Consider the following 18,581-nt stretch of genomic DNA (forward strand, 5'->3'; position numbering starts at 1 on the left):
TATAGGGAGGGATTGGCCAGAATAAGTCTTCATTCATTGGAATGCAGGAGATTGAGGGGTGATGTTACGGAAGTGTTTAAAATTATGAGAGGGATGGTAACAGTCTTTTTTTGCAGGATAGAGGAGTCCAAAACTCAAGGACATAGGCATAGGGTAAGAAGGAAAAGATTTAAAAGGGACCTGAGGGGCAATTTTTTCCATGCAAAGAGTGGTGAGTGTATGGAACAAGCTTCCAGACAATGTGGCCGAGGCTGGTGCAGCAGCATTAAGAAGCACTTGAATAAGTAGTTGGAGTGGCAGGGCTGAGAGGCATTTAGGCTGAACACAGGACTAGCTGGGTGGGCACTGTGTCGGCATGAACTGGTTGGCCTGAAGAGCCTTGTATCCGTGCTATATTAATCTATGATTCTATGACTCTAAGGTCAACTCATTCTCAGAAAGCAGTTGGCAAGTACACCTTGCCGAAATTTACATTTGATCTGCGATTGCATAAATTACCCGAAGAGACTCATCCTGTCCTGATGCAGGGTCTCAATCTGAAATTTCAATAAACATTTTGCCTTTGCTTGACCTTCTGAGATCTCCTCTAGCAGTTTGTCTTTTGCTCCAGATCCCAAAATCCTCTGTCTCTTGTGTGCCCCAGCACATTCATCTTTTAAAACATAATTTTGATCATTAAAAGATTCATTCTGAAAATTTTCTTGGCTATATCTACTGTCATTTGAAGCAGATTAGAAACAGGGGTAGTTCTTTAACTGCAGTATTAAACAGGCAGAATATCTCATGTCCTATGTACAGCTTTTTTTTTCCAGTGACTGCTGTGAAATGTGAAAGAAAACAAAAGATTAAATTAAGTCAAACATAATGTATCAAAATCTTCCATTGGCTCTAAACACTATGGGGTTAACTTAAGAATTGAAAATTAGTCTACGATAAGGTCAGCTCAAAATCATAGGCCAAAGGGTCTGTAGGGTGCTGGGGTGTTTTGTGTTCTGTGTTCTAATGCAAGGCTTTCTCTTTTTCCTATGCTTGATAACTTCCCTTCTGAATCCATATTAATAACTGAGGTTGGCTTTTATTAGGGTCATAGCTTGCATGTTGTCTTGAAGCATTATGGGTGCGCTAATTTAGGAGTGTATTCCATGTTACCTCCTGATTGACAGTCAATGGCTTTAGGGAAGACAGAAAGAGGAGAGTATGTGTCAGCCAAGGGTAAGTAATTGCCCTGGCACTTTTCTCATAATATAGTTGCTCACGTCCAACAAATTTACCATAGAGTCCTGATGAAGGGTTTTGCCTGAAACGCCGACTGTTTACACTTCTCCACAGATGCTGCCTGACCTGCTGAGTTCCTCTAGCATTTTGTGTGTGTTGCTTGGATTTCCAGCGTCTGCAGATTTTCTCTTGTTTGTGAGTGGATTACCATGGAGTTCTTGGATTTTGATACTTTTGCAATCCAAAGGTTTCTCAAAAGTCAAGAATGAGACATAAAACATGTCATTTTATTAAATGTTACTGAAATGAGGAAGGAACAGTTATTGAAGGAACAAAGAAAGCAGGAAGGAAAAAGCAGTTGTGGTCATCTTGTATTAAAAATTCCAGTGATTACAAATAACCTTTAAAATAATCCGATACAAGTATCATGACACCTGCTACTGAAAACTAAGAAGTTTCTAGAAAAGTACAGAAACAACTATACCATAAGCTGCTGCGCAGGTTGCCTCTTTGGTTAAGAAGGCATACGGTGCATTGGCCTTCATCGATCGTGGGATTGAGTTTAAGAGCGGAGAGGTAATGTTGCAGCTGTATAGGACCCTGGTCAGACCCCACGTGGAGTACTGGGCTCAGTTCTGGTCGCCTCACTACAGGAAGGATGTGGAAGCTATAGAAAGGGTGCAGAGGAGATTTACAAGGATGTTGCCTGGATTGGGGAGCCTGCCTTATGAGAATAGGTTGAGTGAACGTGGCCTGTTCTTGGAGTGACAGAGGATGAGAGGTGACCTGATAGAGGTGTACAAGATAATGAGAGGCATTGATCGTGTAGATAGTCAGAGGCTTTTCCCCAGGGCTGAAATGGCTAGCATGAGAGGGCATAGTTTTAAGGTGCTTGGAAATAGGTACAGAGGAGATAGCAGGGATAAGTTTTTCACACGGATAGTGATGAGTGCGTGGAATGGGCTGCTGGCGGTGGCGGTGGAGGCGGAAACGATAGGGTCTTTTAAGAGACTCCTGGATGGCTACATGGAGCTTAGAAAAATAGAGGGCTATGGGTGAAGCCTAGGTAGTCCTACGTTAGGGACATGTTCGGCACAGCTTTGTGGACCGAAGGGCCTGTATTGTGATGTAGGTTTTCTATGTTTCTATAATTACTGGAAAATTCACTGAACAATTAGATACGGTAAGTGATTATATAAAAATACAACCAAGCATGGGAAAGTTAAACGTTCTACACCCCAATCCAACAGAGTAGAGGTAAACCTGAGAACTTATGGGAAACTATTTAACCTCAGCTTATTCCCAAACCAAGGACACCACAGTCTTAAAAGTTGACCTGCAACATCTAGATGATACTGCCATTTTGCTCATACACAAAGCTTAAGCTCCAAGCCATTGTTGATTCCAAAATGTATGAGAGAATGCATCTTACACTCAACATCTGCAAAACAAAGCCCTCTACCAGCATACCCCAAATGTGCAACGTTCCTCTCCGACAATAAAGGTTCATGGTGAGACACTGTAAAGCACAGGTAACTGTATATATTGGGAGTCTAGACCTGATGAAGTTAGATAAAATTCACCACCTTCAGTGCATTAACTTTGGTTCATTGAGGATAAGGCTGTTTGAACATCAAGCTCTCAGACCTGACTCAATTTGTGGTCTACCAGGTAAAGTTTACCTAATGCTGAACTGACTCCAAAAACTATAGACACACTTCCATTAACTCTACAACTGATTCTCAGTGTTATTCTATTTACTTCTTTATTATTTGCACAATTTGTTTTCCTTTGCCGTTGGTTGTTTGTCAGTCTTTGTTTATGTATAGTTTTTCATAATTTTTATTGTTTTCCTTTATTTTCCTGTAGGAAAATGAATTTAAAGGCAGTATATGGTAGCATACACTGAGTGGCCAACTCCTGTACCTAAAAGAGTGGCCACTGAGTACATGTTTGTGGTCTTCTGCTGCTGTAGCCCATCATCTTCAAGGTTCAGGGCTTTGTGCATTCAGAGATGCTCTTCTTCACACCACTGTTGTAATACGTGGCTGTCTAAGTTACTGTCACCTTCCTGTCAGCTTGAACCAGTCTGGCCTTTCTCCTCTGACCTCTCTCACTAACAAGGTGTTTTCACTCACATGACTGCCAACTGGATTTTTTGTTGTTTTTCACACCTTTCTCTGTAAACTCTAGAGACTGTTGTGCATGAAAATCCCTGGAGATTATCAGTTTCTGGGTTACTCAAACCACCCCATCTGACAACAACAATAACTTCCCCATTCTGTTTGGTCTGAACACCAATTGAATCTCTTAACCAGGTCTGCATTCTTTTATGCACTGAGTTGCCACCACATGATTGGCTGATTAGATATTTGCATTAAAAAGCGGTTGTACCTAGTAAGTAGGCCATTGAGTCTATACTTAGTTTGATAATAAATCTACTTTGACTTTGAGTTCTCGGTTACTTGGAACATGCACCTCAAAGCACTCAGAAGGAACCATTAATGTTTCCTCTGTAAAATCTTCCAAAGTCACCTGAATGATGAGCAAAGCAGTGACATTGTCCTCTCCCAGACTAGTGCACCCTGCACTGAGGCTGAATTATACTCGGACATCTGCACTGTGAATGCCAGATTGTTTGCGTGCTCAACACCAGATCCCGAAAGGCCTTCTATTCTGAGCTCAGCAAGTTTCATGACATTTGCCAGTGACATTAAACCTGATTGTGATTCTCTGTCATGGGAAAAGATTACCAGGTGGACAGAAAAAAGGAGTTAAGGATGTTCAAAGCCCGTTAGAAAAAGATGCAACATCTGTACATGCTCTCTGGAATCCCTGGGCCATGAGTATTGAAGTTGTAGCCCAAGACTCCATGATTCATAATGAGTCACTCATTGTCTAAATTAAGAAGATCTTGGAGATTTTAGAAATACTGTAAAGAGTTTTTTAAAGAAATAACCCACTTGACAGATTTTTAAGGAGCTAGTCCCTTAGGTGTTGTTTTCACAGATGTGGTGCAGAGCAGTTAGTCCAATCCCATTTTCCCGTGTACCTTGGAGAGTGCAGGATCATAGTACAGCTGCTTACCCTCCAACAAATGATGATATCTTCTTAAATATTCCTGGTTTTGCATGGGAATCTCAGTTTTTGCCAGGATAATGATAAATGATGGTGGCAGTTTCCCTCTAAACTTGAACATGCACTTTAATTGTGGAGTGCATGTGACTTATCTGGTAGCATGAGAAACAGGATTTGCTGGTACTATACAGCAAAGTTAGGCATTAAAAAATTATGTAATTATTGGACTCTTACAGAATCTAATTGCAGCCTTCAAGCCCTGATAGTCAACATGATTAATAGAAGGACAAGAGCTATGAACCAAGATTAAGATTTATTTTTCACATTTACATCAAAACATACAGTGAAAGGCATCATTTGCATTAACAGCCAAAGCAACCAAGAATGTGCTGGTGTCCTCCCGCAAGTGTCGCTACACATTCCGGCGCCCGCATAGCGTGCCCACAATTTTCAACACAACAGTCACACAACAGAACAACTCACACAGGCATGCCTCTAACGCCTCTGAGCCACCAGTCCTTGGGCCCAGTCTCTCAGATATCAGGCCTCCAATATCTGTTTCTGTCTCGGACTCACAGACTTGACCTTTAGGCACTGACCTCTGGTATCACCAACTTCAGTCTTTGACCTTTCGGGCTTTCTACTCCACTACTTGCTGAGCTCTGGACTTAAGCCTTTGACTTTGCCTTACAGATTTCCTTGAACTCTGGGTATCAACCCCAGAATGCTCAACCATGGCAAATGATTGTAAATTAATTGTTAGATATTCCACGCCTTATCAGATTATATGCATAGATCCTGCTCATCATATCCATATAAGGTACTAACAAAATGCTACAACAGTTCTTAAAGGTAATCACATTCTAGACAATATAACCTGCAATTATATATACCGAACTTTTTTGAGTTGTAGTCTGATAAACAGGAAGTGTCTGGGGATAAAGGCCTGGGTTTACAAATGAAGACTGGAAAAGTACAGGAGTAGCCAGTGGAGTTGCTGTCATCACTGAATCATGGCTGAAAGAAGATTATAGCTGGGAACTTAATGCCCAATGATGCCCATTGTATCAAAAGGACAGGCAGGAAGGCAGAAGGGGCAGTGTTGCTCTGTTGGTAAAAAATTAAGTCAAATCATTAGAAAGAGGTGACTTGGGGCCAGAAGGTGTTGAATCCATGCTAAGGAACTGCAAGATTAAAAAGACCCTGACTGGAATTGTATACAGACCCCCAAACAGTAGTAAGGATGTGGTCTACAAATTACAATGGGAGATAGAGAATGCATGCCAAAAGGGCAATGTTACAATAGTCATGGGGGATTTCAATATACAGCTAGATTGAGAAAATCAGGTTGGCGCTGGATTCCAGGAGGGGGAGTTTCTAGTGTGCACACGAGATGGCTTTTTAGAGCAGCTCATGGTTGAACCCACTAGGGGATCAGCAATTTTGGATTGGGTGTTGTGCAATAAGCAGAATTGATTAGGGAACTCAAAGTAAAAGAACCCTAAGGGGCAAGTGACCATAATATGATCAATTTTACGCTGAAATTTGAGAAGGAGAAGCTAAAGTAAGACGTATCAGTATTACAGTGGAGTAAAGGGAGTTGCTGAGGCATGAGAGACAAATTGGCCAGAATTGATTGGAAAAGAACACAGGCAGGGTTGACAGCAGAGCAGCAATGGCTGGAATTTCTGGAAGCAATTTGGAAGGCACAGAATATACAGTAAAAATCACAAAGAGGAAGAAATATTCTAAAGGCAAGATGACACAACCGTGACTAACAAGGGAAGTCAAAGACAAAGAGAGGGCATATAATAGAGCAAAAATTATTGGGAAGGTAGAGGATTGGGAAGCTTTTAAAAACCAACAGAAGGCAACTAAAAAGTCATTAAGATGGTAAAGATGAAATATGAAAGTGAACTAGTCAGTAATATTAAAGAGAATACCAAAAGATGCTTCAGATACATGAAGTGTAAAAGAGAGGTGAGAGTGGATAGTGGACTGCTGGAAATTGATGCTGGAGAGGTAGTAATGGGGGATAAAGAAATGGTGAATGAACTGAACAAGTATTTTGCATCTGTCTTCTCTGTGGAAGACACTATCTGTATGGTGGAAGTTCCAGGTGTCAGGGGTCATGAAGTGTGTGAAGTTACCATTACTAGGGAGAAGATTCTTGGTTCTGAAGGTAGATAAATCACCTGGACCAGATGGTGTACACCCCAAGGTTCTGAAAGAGGTGGCTGAAGAGATTGTGGAGACATTAGTAATGATTCTGAAATTGTTCCGAAAACTGGAAAATTTCAGGTGTCACTCCACTCTTCAAGAACAGGGAGAGGCAGAAGAAAGGACACTATAGGGCAGTTAGTCTGACCTCAGTGGTTGGGAAGATGTGAGGCCTCTGGCAATGAGTCTGGCTCTGTGGTTCAGAAGGGAAGGGGGAGAAGAGGCAAGCTGTAGTGATAAGGGGTTCATTGGTTAGGAGAACAGAAAGGAGGATCTGTGGATGAGAACAAGCTTTCCAGATGGTATGTTGCCTTGCAGGTTCCCATGTCAGGGACTTCTCAGATTGTGTCTGCAGCATTCTAAAGTGTGAGGATGAGCAGCCAGAGCTCGTGGTCGACATCTGTACCAATGACTTAGGCAGGAAGGGTGATGTGCTCCTGCAAAGTGAGTTCAGAGAGTTAGATGCAAGGTTATGATTTTAGGATTGCGACCTGTACCATGTGCTAGTGAGGCCAGAAATAGGAAGATCATACAGTTTAAAATGTGGCTAAGGAGTTGGTGCACCAGGTAAGGCTTCAGATTTTTGGATCATTTGGCTCTCTTCCAGGGAAGGCGAGACCTTTACAGAAGGAATGGTTTGCTGCTGAACTGGAGGGGGACTAATATTCCTAGCGGGAAGGTTCGCTAGTGTTGCAAGGTGGGGGGGGGGGGGGGGGGATGTGGTTTAAACTAGAATTGCAGGGAAGATTAGAACAGAGCACCAGGACAGATAGTGGAGTGGAGAAAGATGTTGTTAAGCCAACATACAAAGTCAGGAAAAAAAAGGTTGAGCATGGTGTGACTAATGTTCTGAGCTGCATATATTTTAATGCAAGGAGTATTAGGAAAGGCAGATGAGCTAGGACTTGGATGAGCATGAGGAATTATGACATTGTGGCCATTAGTGAGACTTGGTTTCCGGAAGGGCAGGAGCGGCAGCTCAAAGTTCTGGGTTCTGTTGTTTTAGACGTAATAGAGTGGGAGGGATTAAAGAGGAGTGGTGGCAATACTAGCCAGGGAAAATGTCATGGCAGTGCTCAGACAGGACAGATTGGAGAGCTCATTTAATGGGGCTTTATGTGTAGAACTGAGAAATAAGAAAGGGCTGACCCCATTAATGGGGCCACCTAACAGTCTGTGGGATTTAGAGAAGCAAATTTCTAGAGAGATTACAGACTGTTGCAAGAAACATAAAGTTGTGATAGTAGGTGATTTTAACTTTCCACATATTGACTAGGAGTCCCATAATGTAAAAGAGGTGGATGGGAAAGAGTTTGTCAAACATGTTCATGTTACTATGTACATGAAGTCCCAACTACAGAGAGTTCAATACTTGATCTCCTACTGGGGAATGAGACTTAGCAGGTGACAAAAGTTTGTGTAGGGGAACACTTTGCATCTAGTGATCATAATGCAATTGGTTTCAAGGTAATTATGGAAAATGATAGATCAGGTCCTTGGGTTGAGATTCCAAATTGGAGAAAGGCCAATTTTGATCGTATCAGGATGGACCTGGCATGTGTGGATAGAGACAGTGAGATCTGGACCAGCTGGAAAAATGGGCTGAAAAACGGCAGGTGGAATTTAATGCAGCCAAGTGTAAGGTGTTGCACTTTGGGAGGATAAACCAGGGTAGGTCTCACATGGGAAGTGGTAGGGCACCGTGGAGTGTGGTAGAACAGAAAGATCTAGGGATACCATCCATCATTCCTTGAAAGTGGCATCACAGATAGATAGAGTCACAAAGAAATCTTTTGGCAAATTGGCCTTTATAAATCAATGTATTGAGTACAGGAGTTGGGATGTTAAGTTTAGTTATATAAGATGTTGCGGAGGCCTAATTTGCAGTATTATGGTTGTCTACCTACAGGAAAGATGTAAAAGAGATTGAAAGAGTGCAAAGAAAATTTACAAGGATGTCACTGGGACTTGTGGACCTGAGTTATAGGGAAAGATCGAATTGGTTAAGACTTTATTCCCTGCAGCATGGGAGACTGAGGGGAGATTTGATAGAGGTATACAAATTTATGATGGGTTTATGTAGTGTAAATGCAAGCAGGCTTTTCCCACTGAGGTTGGATGAGACTACAAGCAGAGATCTTGGGATAAGAGTGAGAGGTGAAATGTTTAAGGGGAACCTGAGGGAGAACATCTTCATTCAGGGGGTGGTGAGAGTGTGGAATGAGCTGCCAGTGCAAATGATGGATGCAGGTTCGATTTCAACATTGATGAGAAATGTGGATAGATACATGGATGGCAGGGGTTGGATGGTGAGGATGTATGGAATGCAGATCGATGGGACTAGGCAGATTAATGGTTCAGCACAGACTAGATGGGCCAAAGGGCCTGTTTATTTGCTGTAGTGTTTTAAGACTATGATTCTATAGAAACAGAGTTATTCTTTTCTAGTTTTTAGATATAGAAAAAGAATTGAAATATAAATTGCAGGAACTAAGAGGTTGGGGAGAACAGAGGATGTGCCTATGATAAGGTGAAGATCAATGTTTTCAAGGTAACAATTACTTTAAACTTTGAGACAGAAAAGAAACTAAGAATCAAACTTAAACTAAAATATTCAGCAATGTCTTTGGAGAGAGAAAAAATGCTGGATTCTTGAAATTGTTGAATTCAGAAATGACTCCTGAGGACTATAAGGTACTCATATGGAAGCGAAATGCTGTTCTTCAGGTTTATCATTAGAACAGTGTGTGAGGCCAAAGGCAAAAAGATCAGCATAGGAGTGAAAATGGCAAATTAAAACAATAGTATGACTGGAAGTTCGGAACGATCTCTGCAGACTGAACAGACGTGTTCTGTAAAGTTTATCTGATCAGTTACTGGTTTCTTCAGAGTAGTGGCGATTACCTTGTGAAAATGTCTCTGGTTATCCAGTTGATCTGTGCCTCTTATCTTGTACACCTCTATCAAGTCATCTTTGCTCCAAAGAGAAAAGGCCTAGCTCATGCAACCTATCCTCATGTCCAGGCATTATCTTGGTGAATCTCCTGTGCACCCTCTCTAAAGCTGCTGCATTCTTCTTATAATGAAGTGACCAGAACAGAACACAATATTCCATGGAGCTGCTCATCCCACCTTTTGAAAGAAATAACTGAAGATGTTTGGGCCTCGGAAATTTCCATAGTGGTACTCTGGGGCTCAGATGACTAACCTCGAACAATAATAGTTGTTCTCCTTTGTGCGAGTTATGGCTTCAACCCTTGGAATGATTTTCCCTCTAGTTTTACCAGAGTTCCTTGATCAAGCGATGCCTTGACATCTGGGGCAGTCAATCGTGCCCCCTCCCCCAACGATTCAGCTTTTAGTCAAGTTTGGATCCAGGCTGCAATGATTTCTGGGGCTTAATAGTTCTGGTGACCCCAAGATAGTACATACTGAGGCCTCTGTAGATAGATGCTCGAAACATTTTGACCATCAATCCACAGAGGCCTCAGTATGTGCAATCTACATAAGGCAATATAGTTAATTGCCTAGCAATTGATGAGTATGTTATGTATGTTATTGATGCATGAATTCTATTCTAGCTGATGGTACTGTCAATGGCAATTTCCATTGCTTTGCTGAGTATTGAAAGTACAATGATTGGGAAATAATTAGCCAAGCTGGATTTGTCCTGTTTTCATTTTGTGACAAAATTAATGTCAGTTCTTAGTATCATTTCGTTTAGCAAATATGAATACAGCCCAGATCCTGTGTACTCTAATGACTGGTATGTGACACCTTTTAATCAGCATATTTGAAGATATATGTTTCTGACTTATTTCCATTCAGTCATTTGTGAATGAGAACAAAACCAAACGTAGAAGACATAGGAGACATAGGACAAAAATAATATTGCCAATATCTCCTCTATGCTGTTTCTACGTGGAAATTTATACACAGAGGAAAATAAACCCCCACATGAGTTTCAGAATTTGAAAACTTCAGGTTAATCATGACTTTATGCTGTTTTGGCTTTCTGCTGTTTTACAATCTCCATTAATGCAGCCACACGATTCAAAACAAGTTTGCTAATAGTTCTGGATCTGGAAACCAGCTTATTAAGTCAAATCATCTCAAGGAATTTTACATCACGAATGACTTCTTGAGAAGCAATGACTACTATGTAGGTAAATGCAACAGCCAATCTTACCCTGCTAATGTGCCAGAAATAGTAAATTACTATGTCAGCTTGTCTTGTTTTATTTGTGTGTTCAAACCCTCCAATAAATATCTATCACAGGCACAGACGATAGAAGCAATTTGTGCTGCTGAGCAGAGGTTTTGTTATAATGAGGAGGAGATGTTTAATTATGATCTACCTGTCTATTGCTGCTTTAAGACATGATGAGCTGGCTTTTTTAAACTGTCTTCTCCTCAGGAGGTAACATTCTTCAGCCCACACTTTGCTTATCACTTAGTAGCTTTTATTTATCCTTTGTGTGCTTTTTTTTGGGATCTGACGAGTTAGTGCAATTGAGTTATGCTCTAGCTAAAGGCACAACTAGTTCTGTCATGATAGGGAAGCCCACATATCCTCCCACACAGGGTCTTCCTCAAAGAGAGAAAAGGAATGCCATCTTCTTTGAAGCAGAGCTTTTAAACAAAGGGGATCCCTTTGAGAGTTGCTATGCTTGACAATTATTCCTTTCTTACCACTACACATGTAAAGCTATTAGACCATGATACGTTCATCCACATTTCTAAGGTACTTCACCCACACATTAAGACTAATGTCTTTCCTTTTTCTCCTTTTTTGTGCTTTGTTGTATATTTTTGAGACCTCGAATTCTGAATTGGACTTCTTTTCTTGCAGCTTTAGGAGTGCAACAACGTGGTTCTGACCTAATAGGTCATCTAGCAAAATGGAAAAACATTGGAAATACATCTAGTTGGTATATTTAACCTCAACTGTCATTCTGTAATGTGTATTTTGTTTCTTGTCACATTGCAGGTAATGGCCATTAAGGATTATATGACAGTACTTGGCAACCTAGATAAAACTGATGGTTGTGGTACATGATTATTTGAATTGGTTGATGGAATAATTAGCTCAGCATTAAATTTTTGAAGTGCTTTGTACTATGCTTCGTTGAATTCTAAATCAACACACAAAACTCGTGTACCAGCCAATTGCTGCAGTAATTGACATGGTTAGGTAAGTGTGTCAGATATCATGTTTTATGTTCAGTAATTTTTCCTAATTCCCCTGTCATTTCATAGAGACCACATATCCATTGTATACATTACAGTAATCTATTTTATTTTCTTAAATACGTTTTAGTTTACAAATCAGAGACTGAAATCTTGAGGTTCACCTCACATTTTCCAGTAATATCATAGTAAGAACGATTCAATGTAGTTAATGTAAAACTCTTAATTGGTAGGATGACACCATGCCAATGCTATTGCAGTAATCTGAGTTTAAAATGTTCAACTATGTTCAGTCTGTTATTATCCAGCAAGATCCATTAAGTCTCATTGAAGGCTTCCTTCAGAAAACATACTTATGATGCAAACATGTTTAAAGTTCTAAACTTTAAGTTTAAACTTAAAGTTCTATGTCAAACTTCAAGCATTTCTGCTTGGGAACTCTGAGCATTTTCTGTTCTTATTATAGTCTGTTTCAGTTCACTGATAATTGCAATCCTATAATATTAGCAAAGTTTGACATGGAGAATGTAAACAATGATACAAAGGATTTGAAGACCTTAAGATGTAGAAAAATACAATTTGCTTCCAAAGGAAATGGACTTCAGTTCCAAGGATGAATTGGTGAGTTGTTCACCTGAGGTAAATGAAAAAGGCAGTGTTGAAAATGAATCAGGTAAGACAAAATGGACAGGAATGTAGAGGGAATGAGATGAATCACACTTCCATAAGCTTTAGAACAAACTTGATGGACTGAATGGCAAAACTCTGTGCAGTGAGGATTTAATGGTTCTATAAATGACACAACACAGCAGAATGTCACCTGCCCACAAATAAACATTAAAAACAGGGCATACAACATATTTAAGGGGCTCCTGCATAAAGCTACCTTTCAAGTCCCAGCAATAGAGCAACTAAAAAGACTGTTGGCCATAACAAAACTAAATTGCCTCTACTCATAACTAAAAGGCTGCTAGCCAAAGCACAATCGTCCAGTAGCAATTACATCCACTGGGATAAAGTACTTTGAGAGGTTGTTGAAACATATCAACTCCTGCCTGAGAAATGACTCGGATCCACTCTAATTTGCCTACCTATGCAACAGGTCAGTAATAGATCCATTTCATTGGCTCTTCATTCAACCCTGGGGCATCTGCATAGTGCAGATATATACATCAGGATCCACTTCATTGACTATAGCTGAGCACTCAATACTATCAGCACCTCAAAACTAATCAATAAGCTTCAAAAACTTTGCTTCAATACCTCCCAGTCAGTGCAACCGGATCCTTGATTTCCTCACTTGCAGACCCCAGTCAGTTCAGATTGGCAACAACATCTCCATCAGCCCAGGTGCACCACAAGGCTGTGTGCTTACCCCTCTGTTCTACATAGTACATACGATTGTGAGGCCAAGCACAGCTCCGATGCCAGATTTAAGTTTGCTGGTGACACCACTGTTGTAGGCTGAATCAAAAGTAGTGACATAATAGGAGAGAGATTGAAAATCTGTTTGAGTGCTGCTTCAACAAAACCCCTTACTCAATATCAGCAAGACCAAGAAGATGTTTATTGACTTCAGGAGGAGGAAACCAGAGGTCCATGAGCCAGTCCTCATCCAAGGATCAGAGAAGGAGAGGGTCAACAACTTTAAATTCTTAGGTGTTATTATTTTGGAGGATCTGTCCTGGGTCCAGAATGTAACTGCCATTAAAAAGAAAGCAAGGTAACATCTCTACTTATTTTAGAAGTTTTCAAAGATTAAAAATGTCACCAAAATTTGATAAACTTCTGTAGATATGTGGTGGAGAGCATATCATGTGGTTACGTCACAGCCTGGTATGGAAACACCTACAAAAGATAGTGGATACAACCCAGTCCATCACAGGCAAAGCTCTTCCCAGCATTAAGCACATCTGCATGGAGCACAGTCACAGGAAAGCAGCATCCATCGTCAAAGAACCCCCGTCATCCAGACCCTGATCTCTTCTTGCTGCTGCCATCAGGAAGAAGGAACAGGAGCCTCAGGACCCACATCCCCAAGTTCAGGAACAGTTATTACTCCTCAACCATCAGGCTCTTGAACCAGAGGAGATAACTTTACTCAATTTCACTCGCCCTATCACTGAGCTATTCCCACAACCAATGGATTCACTTTCAAGGACACTACGTTACATGTTTATTATTGTCTTTCTTGTAATTACTGAGAATGCCTGCAAGAAGATGAATCTCAGTGTTGTGTATATATATATATTTTGATAATAAATTCATTTTGAATTTGAACTTGGAGCTAACAAAATCCTGCCCTTACGAAACCAAGAAGCCTCCTTTGGCACTAAAAGACCACTATCCATAACACAATTAGAAACAGCTCTGCCCATAAACAAGCTTCACATATGCCAACCAAGATGCACCTGATAATCACACAATTATAATCTTTGCCCAAAACACGTCTATGAGCCCCCTAACCATAACAATTAAAGACACTTGTCTACAACACATCTAAAAGAATTCTGTCATTAACCCATGTGGTAAAGTCCCTCCAAAAGACCCATCACGTGACAGCAAACAACCCTGTGCAAAACATTCAAAAATACACCCACCTACAATTTAAGTAACAGTCCTTTACAATAAATAAATTGAAGAGCACAACTGAAAGAATTGGCTAAATAACCATTGCCACATATAAAAAATGATCAGAAAGACAAGGGCTAGAAATTCATCAGTGCTGTTTATTTGTTACTCTGTTATGTGTGTTCCAAAAAAGCCTTACAGATATTGCTACATTGCAGACCACAACTTTAAAAACAGCACTCACATAAATGGAGTGATCTAGAGGCTGTGAGTGTTGAAATTCTTGCAGTTACGGGAACTTGGCCATGCAGCCGAGACCTCATCAGATAACCTTCAAAGACACACTTGCACAGCACGAGCACCATTTATCCAGCTATACTGTTTATTTGCCGGTGGCTGGACCAGTGATTCATAAGACTGGAAGACATAGGAGCAGAATTACGGGCTTTCTGCTCATAACCTTTGGCATTCTTACTAAATCTCTGCTTTAATGTACCCAATGACTTGGACTCCATTGCCATATATGGCAATGAATTCTATAGATTCACCACTCTCCAGCTAAAGAAATTACTGTTATAAAGAGATGTTCTTGTACCCTGAGTTTGTGGCCACTGCTCCTAGATTCCCCCACTATAGGAAACATCTTTCCCACATCCACTCTATCTAGGCATTTCAATATTCAATAAGTTTCATGAGATCCCCCCTTATTCTTCTAAACTCCAGCGAGTACAGGCCCAGAGCCATCAAATGCTCTTCACATGTTAGTCCTTACATTCCCAGGATCAATCTCATGATTCTTAAGGGCAGGGAGCATGCTCCTAGGAATAGTGAGAGGATCTTTGGTTGTTTAGTGAATTATATTATACACAGCAGGGTCATATCCTGTACATGTTCTTCTAGGCTACCTGTAGGCATCAGTGATAGGAGGCCTACACAGCTGTGACAAATATCATGATCTCATGAAACTAATACCTCACAGCTTGAGTCTCCATCATGCAAAATGCTGGAAGAACTCAGCAGATCAGGCAGATCAATCCTTTCTGCTCCTGATCCCATGAACACTACCTCACTACTTTTCATTTCCTATTTTTTAACTACTTATTTAATTTAACTGTTTCATATATTTATTTATTTAAATATATATTTACTGTAATTCAGTTTTCTTTTTCTCTCTATTATCATGTATTGTACTGCTGCTGCAAAGTAAACAAATTGCACGACATATGCCGGTGATATTAAACTTGTGATTCTGATTATCCTGCAAAGCTGGTAAACAATAACAATCTCTTGCTCAATTGCTAATCAGTCTGCTCATAGCTGCATACACATGAAATGAGTAATGTCATTCCTCAGTGGCTCAGAGGAAATCACACCAGGGCCTGCTCAACATAAGATCAGCATTCTCCAACAGCATGCAACAATGTTCAGGAGCTATGGTATTTATATTGGTTTGCTCTGCATTGCCTAGTTTGATCATTGGTCAAAGCATTACGACCATTTGGGCTTAGACACGCACTAGAAGATGTAGAAAGTCCACACAACAGGCAGGCTTTCCCACATGTCATTGACGTTTCAGGCCAAGACCCTTCATCAGGACCCTTTACTCCTCTCCATAGATAAGAGTTTACACACAAGATACTGACACATTTTTCTTTCACATCCAGTCACCCATCTCCTTCTCATTCGTGTATGCAAAAATTTTTCTTCTCACTTTTTCTTTTTCTCTCCCTCCCTCTCTCTCTTCTCTGTCTGACCCTCTCACTTCCTCTCTGGGGTTTTCTGCTTTTCCTCCTTTGTCTCATTCACTCCACATGTCTCCCTTCTGTCAGCCCTCCTCACCTTGCCCCCCCACACACAGCCTGGACTGGCTTCTTTAACTCTTGAACCCGCTGCAGACTGTAGGATCTGAGGCTCCATGACCTGCACACAGCACTGACAGAGGCACCAGAGCCAGATTGCGAGCCATGTGCCAGTCACAAGACACCCAGCAGTGTCAACATATTCATCTGCAGGGATGGGGAAGGGTAGCTTGGTCCACAGCACCATGTATAAACACGGAGGCCAGTTTACAGGGGATAGAACTGGAAGCAGCTTGGTGCAGGTCTCAGGAGGTGGAGATCTCAGTGTAGCAGGGGTAAGCTTTAAAAGTTGCAACATGCTCTTTCAATTGCATTTTCTGATCCGTTTCCCTCATCCTCTCTCTCTCTCTCTCTCCCCCTTCCTCTCCCTCTACCCCTCTCCACCACCCTCTCCCTCTCTCCCCTTTTTCTCTCCTTTCTCTCCATCTCTCCCCCTTTCTCTCCCTCTTTCTCTTCCTCTCTGCCCCTTTTTCTCCATCTCCCTCTCTCCTTTCTCTCTCCCCTCTCCTGCTCCCTCCCCCTTTCTCTGCATCTCCCTCTCCCTCTCTCCCTGCCTTTCCTTTTCCCTCTCCTTCCCTCCCTTTCCCTTTCCCTCTCCCTCCCTCCCTTTCCCTTTCCCTCTCCCTCTCCCTCCCTTTCCCTTTCCCTCTCTCCCCTTTCTCTGCATCTCCCCTTCCCTCTCCCTCTCTCCCTTTCCCTCTACCTCTCCCTCTCTCTCCCTTTCTCTCACTCCCTCTCCCTCTCTCTTCCTTTCTCTCCCTCTCCTCTCTCTCCCACTCCCTCTCTCTCCCTCTTTACCTCCCTCTCCCTCTTTCTCTCCCTCTCCCTCTCTGTCTGTCCCCTTTCTCTGTCTGCTTTCTGTCTGATGCTTTCCCCGTTTCTCTGTCCCTCTCACTTACAAGCAGCCTTGTCCTACTCAGACTCTGTCTCAAAAGCACACACTAACCACGACCAGTACACCAGTGCACCAAAGCACCAGCACACTCTCTCATACAGGCAGGAAACTGGCAGCACACTTTGCCCCTTCCCCTCCACCACTGCTCCTCAGTTTCAGTAAACACTTCACATAATCATCCAAGATGGTCACAGTGTTAATCTCCTCAGTCAGAATTCACTTGTTCCTTGTTGCAGGCAAAGGTCACTGGGATCAGGCAGCTGTGACTCACAGTAGACTGGAACTGCCCAGCCCCAGGAGTACAGCATCAACCCTCTGAAGGAAGGAGCTCTGTGCTACAAGACACAGGAGGGGCGAGCCCCAGCATGAAGAAAAATGGAACACATCCGAGGTCCACTTTATCATTTCATCAACATACAGTGGGTGTCCTTACCTGTAGGGAGTGCATCTTGAATCAAGAAGATTTTCTTTAAGCACTCTCAAAAAATTGAGACTTTGAACCTTAAATTGCCACTCTGGCTGAAGGATGGATGGTCGTACCAACATCACCGAGATGCCCTTGGCCAAAAGGACACCCCAACAATGAGAAGTTGATTGCTGGGTAAGGCATCAACACATACTTTGCACGAGTACAACTCAGCATAAGCATGCTTAAGACAAGCAACCCACATTTGATGAAGGGTCTCGGCCCGAAACATCGACAGTGCTTCTCCCTATAGATGCTGCCTGGCCTGCTGCGTTCCACCAGCATTTTGTGTGCGTTGTTTCAACGCACATTTGAAACCTTTTTAAATGGAAATCCTTATTATAGGATGGTTACATTGTAATGCAGGTGGTAATCAGTGGTTTCAAGGGGCCTGCTAGTTCTTGTGTGTGTTGAGAATATGTACAAAGGAAGATATCAAAGTCATTGATTTATTGTGATTATTTCTAGGATGATAAATAAAATCAAGTAGATTCAGAAAGATGTTTATTTGCAGAAGCCTGACATGGGGATTCTGTTGCTGAAGGTGTGGACCAACACGCACAAAATGCTGAAGGAACTCAGCAGGTTAGACAGCATCTGTGGAAGAGAATGAACAGTCAGCGTTTCAGGGTAACTGTTCATCAGGACTGGAGAGGTAAGGGGAAGAAGCCGGAATTAGAATTGGGGGCAAGGGAGGGGCACAAGCTGGCAAGTGATAGGTGAAACCAGGGAGGGGGAAGATGTGTGGATAGGGGAGGGAGGAGGAAGTGAGAAGCTGGGAATTGATAGGTGGGAAAGGTGAAGGGATAAAAAAGAGGGGATCTGTTAGGAGAGGAGAGTGGGCCATGGGAGGAAGGGAAGGGAGAAGGGCACAAGAGAGATGTGACAGGTAGGTGAGGAGAAGAGAAAGGGTAAGAGGTGAGCCAGAATGGGAATGGAGAAAGAGAGAAGGAGGAGGGGGAAGAAATGACCAGAAGTTAAAGAAATAGATGTTCATGCTGTCAGGCTGGAGACTACCCAGACAGAATATGAGGTGTTGTTCTTCCAAACTGAGAGTGTCCTCATCGTGGCAGTAGAGTAGGCCATG

The sequence above is a fragment of the Hemitrygon akajei genome, chromosome 23, assembly GCF_048418815.1.
Source record: "Hemitrygon akajei chromosome 23, sHemAka1.3, whole genome shotgun sequence".
Lineage (NCBI taxonomy): Eukaryota > Metazoa > Chordata > Chondrichthyes > Myliobatiformes > Dasyatidae > Hemitrygon > Hemitrygon akajei.